Source organism: Mus caroli, chromosome 3 (assembly GCF_900094665.2).
Source record: "Mus caroli chromosome 3, CAROLI_EIJ_v1.1, whole genome shotgun sequence".
Taxonomy (NCBI): Eukaryota; Metazoa; Chordata; class Mammalia; order Rodentia; family Muridae; genus Mus; species Mus caroli.
Genome location: NC_034572.1, coordinates 78,041,599 through 78,050,875, shown reverse-complemented (window position 1 = coordinate 78,050,875; position 9,277 = coordinate 78,041,599). Strand labels below are relative to the sequence as shown.

At 44.8% G+C, this 9,277-nt stretch overlaps 1 long non-coding RNA gene across 1 annotated transcript; it reads right to left on the bottom strand.

Moving 5' to 3' along the window:
* Positions 1-222: 222 nt before the first annotated feature.
* On the bottom strand, positions 223-1,165 carry LOC115030655. The gene is made up of 2 exons (XR_003836261.1): positions 539-1,165; positions 223-354 (listed from the first exon to the last, which is right to left on the bottom strand). It is a non-coding gene; the product is annotated as an uncharacterized LOC115030655 (long non-coding RNA).
* Positions 1,166-9,277: the final 8,112 nt, after the last annotated feature.

Genomic DNA, 9,277 nt, shown 5'->3' with positions numbered 1-9,277 from the left:
ACCTGGGTTCAATTCCCAGCACTCACATGGCAGCTTAGAGCTATGTGTAACTCCAGTTTCAGAGGATTGGCTTTATAAGGCAATGCATGAGTGTGGTGCATACACATACATGCAGGCAAAACATATACACACACCCATACACACCCATACACACATACATACATACATACATACATACATACATACATACATACATATAAAATCAAAGTAAATGTCAAGAAGTGATTCAGACATAAAAAGGCCTATAGTTTATTCAGTCACTCACAGCTCTTTGACTCTGGGGCTCAAGCAAGTCACCAAAACTCAAGATGTTCACTGCTAAAGGACAGAGGTACTTGCTTCCCAGGGCTGCTTCTGAAATTAGAAATAAAAAAAAAAATCAACAAGGGCTGGAATGCAACAAAAGAAAATGAACTTAGTCTCCACACCGAGACACACACACACACACACACACACACACACACACACACACACACAGAGAGAGAGAGAGAGAGAGAGAGAGAGAGAGAGAGAGAGAGAGAGATGGCAGGTAGCACACCTAGGAGGTAGCTCGGTGGCAGAGTGCTTCGCTGGTATACACAGGACCTTAGGGTCAGTCCCTAGCACCACTAAATGAAGTTTTAAAAAACGGATGTTGCCAATACTGGTGTTTTCAAAGCACTATGCTCACCCCAGCTTTGGTATGTCGAAATAGGATTCAATGGCTATTCTTTGGCAAGCTCAGAAGTACAATCATAGGTGACCTCTGAGCATTAGAATCCACTGAAGTCTTTTGCATCTTCACCCACGTATTCAGCACCGCAGGCCTGTGTGGCACTTACTATAAATCTACATCACAGGCGAGGAGTACAGTAGGGAAGTGCATATAAGACAGACATTTTTGCGATTTCCTTGACTTGAGCTAGGGCAGGCCTTCCTCTCTCTGATAGTTGAGTTCGTGTATACTTTGGGTAGAGGCAATTAGGCCAAATGGGATTGGCAGCTTGTCCAAATTCACAAGGAGAGACAGACATTAAAGCCGATCTGAAGGCTGGATCTGTGTACTCACTATACAAAGGTGTCCCTGGGATGATGTGAGCAAAACACCTTTAGGGAGCTGGGGTTCTCTGAACCCCGCAGGTGCTAGACAAAGAAGCAAAAAATGTTCAGTAGGGGGCGCCCGAGAGCCCGGATGGTAACTCAGTGTCTGGCTAGGGGCCTGGCCGACAGGGAAGGGCTTGGAATTTAATCCTCAGCATTCCAGCCAGGGTTCCTGTGACATAATAAAGCCCAAGGAGGGATCTCCAGTGACTTGTCAGCAGAACCCCTAGAGGGATGTTCTATAGATAGCCAGGGTGTGTCGCGGGCTCAAGTCCCTTTAGTTCTTTCATGCCTGGGCTGGGCAGTGCGGTGTGCAGCAGGTGGAAGGGTGGGGACCCTCCAGGCGAGGACCCAGAGGACTGCAGGGCTGGGAAAAGTGTGCACTGGGTATGTGTGGGAGGAGCCCGGGCCCAAGAGGGAATTCCAAGTATGGCGTTTTGGAGAAAATGTTTTGTTATTTGCCCCAGATGACCCCACCCCACGTTAGGGAGCCGGCTGCAAAGGAGAAGTCCCAAATACTGAGCTTCACACAGCCTTTGATGTGGGCTCAGAAGATTCCGTGGACCGCGCCAGGCTCTCTTTTGGGGAGAGACGTGCCAGGAATGTTGGCGTGCCCCGTGCTGCGATTGGAAGTTGCTGGTTTTGCTGGAAGTGCGTCCAGTGCACTGTTTCCCACCATAGAGACCATTTACCTTTTCCACTTCCAAGCCAGCACTGGTCCTAGCAATAAAGTCCCATAAATACCAGCAGGGTAGCAGAGACTGTGGCCATTACTAATATATTTTTCCTGCCCTGTTTGCTGGAGGAGAGAAATCCTCAGAAGCCATGCATATATTTTACGTAAAATAATAGCTGAGCTGCCAAGGGTTTTAACGATATAATTTCATCATGGAATTATGGGCTTTTTGGTTTATTCTGCTGTCAGAACCCCAAGACAAAAATTAATTCATGTAACTGGTTCCAATTCAAGTCCTATTTTGTTTATCCTTCCTTATGGGTGAACTCAGCTACTCTGATTGCCCAGGCATAAATGGCTGGGGTGTAAGTTGCAGAAAAGCCTGCCTTGGTGTATTCATTAGCTCTAGAATCAATTCATTCACGAGGGACCATATACTGTGGTCAAAAACATGCACATTTGGGTCAAAGGGCTGGTATTTATTTGAATCCTGGGTTGGCAAAGCCGAGAAGACTAAATAAATTCTTATCTCTCACCTGTACTAGTTGGCTATTGGCACCAGGCTCTCAAGGATGTTGGAATAAAATGTGTTTACAGCTGATGGGATGGTTGAACTGAATACCCATAAAAGGTCCATCCCAGGTACCAGGATGGACCAGAGATGGTTCCTGACCCCTTTGAAGGTCCAGGGATCTTGGCCACTTCCATCTAGAAGCTTCTCTTTTTAGCCCCCAAATTCCTCAGATGCTCCACATATGTGAATTGTACTCTTCCCAGCCCCTACCCTGTCTGGAATCTCAGAATCCCCTGTGAGATTCTGACCTAGCACAGCTGCCTGTTGCAAACAATTTAGGGAACATGAAACAGAGCATACTGCAATTCCACAGCAAAGTTAAGAGTGAACTTGGATTTCGTGGATTCCTGGATCTGCTTTCTCCTGCAGTGGGACAGAGGCAAGGGTCTGACTAGAAGGATCCTGTCCTCCACATGCCTACCAGGCCTGAGACAGGGGGTCTTCACACAGCATGGTTCCCAGGCTTCCCCTTAAAGCCAGTTTACTTCGGTTCCTCTTCTAGGGGTGTGGGAGCACTTCTCTGCAGGTGTAAAATGTAGCGTTGCCTGTGAGCAGCTCTTCCGTCTGTTCATCTCTCAAAAGGATGGCTTAGGAGCTTCCCCACTCTGTTAGCTGTGACCCTGGGCAAAGAATCAATGTTTCTGAACTTATTTATTTTGAAATCTGCAAGACGAGGAGAATAGAAAAAAAGTTCTGTAAAATCAATGAGTCTGTAGAGTACGAAATCCTCTCTTCAGCTTCTGGCATGGAGCACAGAGAAGCAATGCTGAGCTCAGAAGGTAGACAGTGGCCAGGCAGCTGGGGTCGGGGTGGACCCAAGAAAATGAACCACTTTCTTTCTGGGCCGAAACCAGCAAAGGTCCCTCGGCTTCTTGGCAGCCTCACCCAATGTTTTGGGGGCTCTGATCTGATTCCTAAATGGTTTTAGGGTTACCTCTTGTAGGTGATATTAGGGTAAAAAGTCTCAGTCAAGAAGTCAAGAAGTGGTGGCACATGCCTTTAATCCCAGTACTTGGGAGGCAGAGGCAGGTGGATTTCTGAGTTCAAGGCCAGCCTGGTCTACAGAATGAGTTCCAGGACAGCCAGGGCTATACAGAGAAATCCTGCCTCAAAAACAAAAACAAAAACAAAACCCCCCAAAACACAAAAACAAAACCAAAACAAAACAAAAAGTCAAGAAAAGAGAATCTCTGACTTCAGTAGAGACCTAACATTCCAGCTGTGCCTGGTCCTACACTTGGCCAAAAGATCACTGCTAGGAAAGTGGGTTCACCTTAAAACTTGCTGAAGAGCATTGTCCTTTAATGATGGACTGGACTTCTGCTTCCCAGAATCCCTGTGTTTTGCAGGGCTGAAGTAGTGTATGGGCCACAATCATAAAGGGTATAAGTTTTCCCACAGTTTTAGAGTGATTCAGAAAATTGTAACTTTTATCATTCTTTCTATGTTTTCTTAAGTACAGTTTCCCTAACACTTTAAACCCCCCACCCCCTACCCCCTCACCCCTAAACCCCCACTTCCATCCCCTACTCCCTAACCTCCCCGCAACATATTGTACTTCCTTGCTCTTTGTTTAAAGCCTCCCCCCACACCACGTGCCTGCTTGTCTGCCTCGTGCCTGACCTTCCTGCTGACTTAAACTGCTCTGGGCTTTTTATTTCTCAACTCCAATCTCTACCTCCAGGCAGATGCTGAGGTTTTCACAGGTCGCCTGCCTGAGGGTTTCTTTCACACTCTAATAAAATTTCTTGAGCTTGTATTTGAGTCAATTTCTAAATTCTTTTATTATTATCCAGAAGGGGAACCCCAACTTCCCCTGTTTCATCAGGGCTGATGTATCAGGACCCCAGACCTTAGCAAGGCTGACACCCATGATGGAAGTACCATCAGGCCTTGGAACCCAACAAGTAGGTCACCCCACCTGCCAAGACACGAACGAAGACCTAATCGATCACAGTCCATAGTTCTGGGAAAGTCCCTACATGTACTAACCTTGCTCTTTGGTTTCTGTACGCTCAGCTTCTGGCTGAGTGCTTTCAATTCATGTTGTGTTTTTTGAGCTTAAGAGTTCTCCCAAAGAAAGGCTCAGGATTACGCTGGGACTCCAAACACCCAGTGTAGCTGCTGGCTGCCTACTAGACAATGTAGACTTTCTATTGGCTTGAACTAGTGTCTGAGTGGTCTTCTCTGATGGCCACCTCACAACACTGAAACCACTTCAAAGGAATAAATTCCCTTGCAGGCCAAGTTCAAGCTGCAGGCCTCTCCCACCCCACCCCCACCTTCCATACATACCTCTCTCTTTCTGGGCCTTTCTTCTAGTGCACCAAATTAGATAATATGAGAAAAGATGTTTTCGAGTTTCTGAATGTTGCCTTTAACAATCAAAAGGAGATTTTATTCTCAAAAAAAATTTTTTTTTGGAGAGGCATAAAATGTCACAGTATTTCTCAGCTGGAACCCCACAAGGTGCCAAAGTTACAGCTCATCAATAGTAGAGCTCAGAGTTCCCAAATGGTCCTTGTGAAGCAATGGCTGCTTGAAATGAGGAAAGAGTGGCACATTCCACAGGTGCTGGAGGGCCTTATATAAGATTGTTGAGACACTCAGCTGTAGCTGAGGGGCTGCAGCCTATAATGGTGCTGCTGATGGAGTTCTGCAGTCTCCAGCTTTCCCTATTCATCTCACTCATCTTTTTCCTAGGGCCATCTTCTCTCCTTGTAAATATTTTCCTCTCACCTGTGTGGGGGAACTGGGCACAGTCAGTTTTAGGAGCTGTGAATGGAGTTGAATTGATTTGCAGGTCAACTCTGCTGCTGCCAAAAGCCCAGAACAGATCTTTGGAAGGATAGAACGGCAGCTGCAGGGGGAAATAAATGGAAGCACGCTTGTTTTCATCTCTACGACAGGCACCATGCCTGGTAAACCCTGTGTGTTTCTCCATAGCACCCCATCTAGTTCTTCCCAGTAATTGACAGTCCATAAATAGTATGGTCCCATGTCAGCTTCAGGAAAAGACTGAAGGCTACAGCAAGTGGGGGCCTCTCTTTTTGTCAGTTTCTTGTTTGTAACTGACACCATCCACCACCCCCAAGGGCTAAGTATACAGAGGGCTAAGTATTCTGAGAATGTATCGATACAAAAGATGCTATATAAACTAGTCCCCACATAGATAACTTGTTTAGACTGTGATCATCACAGAAGCTGAACCTCTATTTGATAAGCTTTGATTCATTCCCAGTACTAGAGACACTGACAATGATGCTGGAAACCACTGGGCTGACGCTGCCTCCGTATTCGCAATGAGCCGACATGCCTCTTCTAAGTCTCTTGACCTTTCTGGGTTTGCATTATATAACAGGTCTTTGCTCCTTTCATGACTTTTTCCTCCCCAAAACTCTCCCCTGAAAATCAAAACATCCGTTCTGTTCCTTTAATGGAGCAAGATTCCTATCCAATATCCAGCAATGCATTTACTATACAGAGACCTGAGCAGAGATTAGATTACCCATCTAGACAGTTTCTGGTTACACTCTGCCTGTTGATGGAATGGATTCACTTATTTAAAGTTGCATACACTGAGGTTTTGGATTTGGCCAGGCTATGCATTCGTCACCTCTAAAGCAATGGCTTTTAATTTCAGCTTCATTTGGAAGCATTAAGAAGTTTATGTGTTAGATTGCTTCTCAGAATGTTTTCTCTGCATGATTACATTTCTCCACCCAACCAAGATTCACAGTGTTGCTTTTGAGAATTTTATGCTACAGCTTAAGATACAAAGTTCCCTTCATCACCAGAATGGAGGTTTGCTTTGACAGCTCATCTTCTGGGGCTGCGTTTTTTGCAGTACCAATGAACACTCGAGCAACTGTGCCACATACAGCTTGGCAGAAGAGCGACAGAGTTGTGTGGTGTGGATGCTGGTGCTAATTCCTAGTTATCCAAAGGTGTCTAGGTTAACTAAAGGGTCATTTGAGTATCTAGCATCATAAATGATATGGATTTTCAGAAACGAGTGATAGCTACTGTGTGTAAAATTAACTTTTATTCACCTGATACAATTGTTGTATCCAAGACTTACTGCCTCAGTCTGCTAACCTAGTCCTAGTCCTGGAGTCTTCTAGCCTCTGTACAGTCTTACCTAGGCCTAGAATGTTTTCAGCCTCTGAGACTTCCTGCCTGAATCAGCTCACCTAGTTCTTTCTGGGCTCTGGCTGGCTGGTTCAACTCAGCTGTCCTGGCTCAAACTCCTCTCTAAGCTGGCTGAGTCAGTTTGCCTTCTCTCTCTCTTTTGGACTCTCCAGAATTGCTCTGTTTGGCCTCATACTAACTTTGTCAATATGTTCTAATCTTCTGGCTCCTCATTCTCTGGTTTGTTCTGCTTTAATCTATGTCTACCTTGTTCTCTCTTCAACCTGTCTCCGTAAAACTCTCCCAGTAAAACTGCCTCCTTTCTTTCTCTCTATCTCTGCACTGCTCTCTCTCATAAGTATCCTCTATTTTCCTCTCTTTTCTTATGAGAATTGAGCATATCCTATTCTGTTAAATCTTTCTCTGATTCATCACTTTGTCTGCCACTCAATTAGACATCATCACTTTCAAACATGGATGCTTCTTCTACAAACTAGCTTTACCTTCATTGTTTGGGATTAAAGGTGTGTACTAAGAGTGTGTCTGTATTCCAGCCAGAGGGATTAAAGGTGTGTGCTAAGGGTTGAACCACACCACAATTAGAGTCAGGTTTTTCAGTAAACAACACAATCTTGGGATTCACAGCGTGACCAAACATCCTGCAACCATTGCTCTTGTGCTCTCCAGCTGGGGAGACATTAAGACATTGACCCGGACCCCTTTCCTCTAGCCACACAGCTGTGGTTTCCTGCAAAGTCCAGATCACAGCACGAAAGGTTAAGGAGGCAAAGTCTGACAGCCAAATTTGACCTTCAGATTTTTTAACCATTAGAGAAATAAACACCCAAGTTAGGCATGGTGTCATAGGCCTGTAATCCCAGCACTCAGGAGGTCGAAACATGAAAGGCCAGCCTGGGTTACATGGCAAAGTCCTGTCTACTCAGCTATTAAAAACAATGAATTTATGAAATTCCTGGGCATGGATGGACCTGGAGGGTATCATCCTGAGTGAGGTAACCCAATCACAAAAGAACTCATATGATATGTACCCACTGATAAGTGGATATTAGCCCAGAAACTTAGAATACCCAAGATACGAAACTTAAGAAGAACAAAGACCAAAGTGTGGACACTTTGCCCCTTCTTAGAATTGGGAACAAAGATGAAATGAAAGGATGGACCATCTAGAGACTGCCACACCCGGGGATCCATCCCATAATCAGCCTCCAAACACAGACACCATTGCATATGCCAGCAAGATTTTTCTGAAAGAACCCTGATATAGCTGTCTCTTGTGAGGCTATGCTAGTGCCTGGCAAATACAGAAGTGGATGCTCACACTCAGCTATTGGATGGAACACAGGGCTCCCAATGGAGGAGCTAGAGAAAGTATCCAAGTAGCTAAAGGGGTTTGCAACCCTATAGGTGGAACAACAATATGAACTAATCAATACCCCCAGAGCTCATGTCTCTAGCTGCATATGAATCAGAAGATGGCCTAGTCGGCCATCATTGGGGAGAGAGGCCCCTTGGTCTTGCAAACTTTATATGCCCCAGTACAGGGGAGCACCAGAGCCAAGAAGTGGGAGTGGGTGGGTAGGGGAGTTGGTGGGGGATGGTATGGGGGACTTTAGGGACAGCATTTGAAATGTAAATGACGAAAATACCTAATAAAAGATTTGAAAAAACAAAATACTCAAAAGGAAAAAAATATCTGGCAAGATAGCTCAATGGGGAAAGATGCTTGCTTTCAAGGCTGATTGGCTTAAGTTTGTCCCCAGGACCCACATGGTGGAAGGAGAGAACTACTGACTCCCACATGGCCCCACACTGGTGGAGTACCACACTGGTGAAGTATACTGCTTCTATGGTGATTGTAGGGTTGGAGAGGTTACCGGAGGCTGCTTCATGGGACACTTTACCTGCTACTACCTTCTCTGGATAATTTCCTATCATATCTCCACTACCTCATTCATTGGTTTGAAGTTTTCTAGAACTTTTATGGTATGTGAGGTGCTCTACTAGGAGTCAGAGATATTACTTCTGAGAAAACCTGAAGCTATGCTTGTTCTCACAGAGCTGATAATCTACTGGGAGAGACAGACATAAAATAAGAAAAAAGCACTACACATAGAAATACAACCATAAATTGAGTTACATGCCCTGAAGAGAAGTTGAGATCTATAGAAACGTAACCAAAGTGGGATATGCAGAGAGAAAGTTAGCATTGCATTGTAAACGTTTATAATATTTTAATTAATTATTTGAAAATTCCCTTAATACATACAGTGTATTGTTACTGCATGATTATGTTTTTATGTCCTTGTCTCCACATGATTCTAGTTATTATCAACAGGACAATTTGTTCAAATTACTTGTGCTTCTTCACTGGATAGTATCTGCACACACGGAGGAGACATTAAGCCATTTTCGTTTGTGTGCACCAGATTCTCATTCAGTCATGGATTCTTTGCATGCACAGACATCACAAATTCAGCTTCTCAAGGAACAGGAGTCCCTTAACCAGATCATTCCTCATCTCTGAGTGCCTCTAACAGCGACTGTGAGGCTCCTCAGGAGCAATCTTCAAAAAACCCAGCTTCCTGTTAGGATTCATACGATGCTAGATAAGTACCAGGTACACTGTCCTCTGTACCCACTGATGGTCAGAAACCACTCTGTCTGAAGTAGCTTAGGTAAGCAGAAGAAAAAGAAAGGGCCAAAACTTAGGATACCCAAGATATAAGATACAATTTGCTAAACGCATGAAACTCAAGAAGAATGAAGACCAAAGTGTGGACACTGTGCACCTTCTT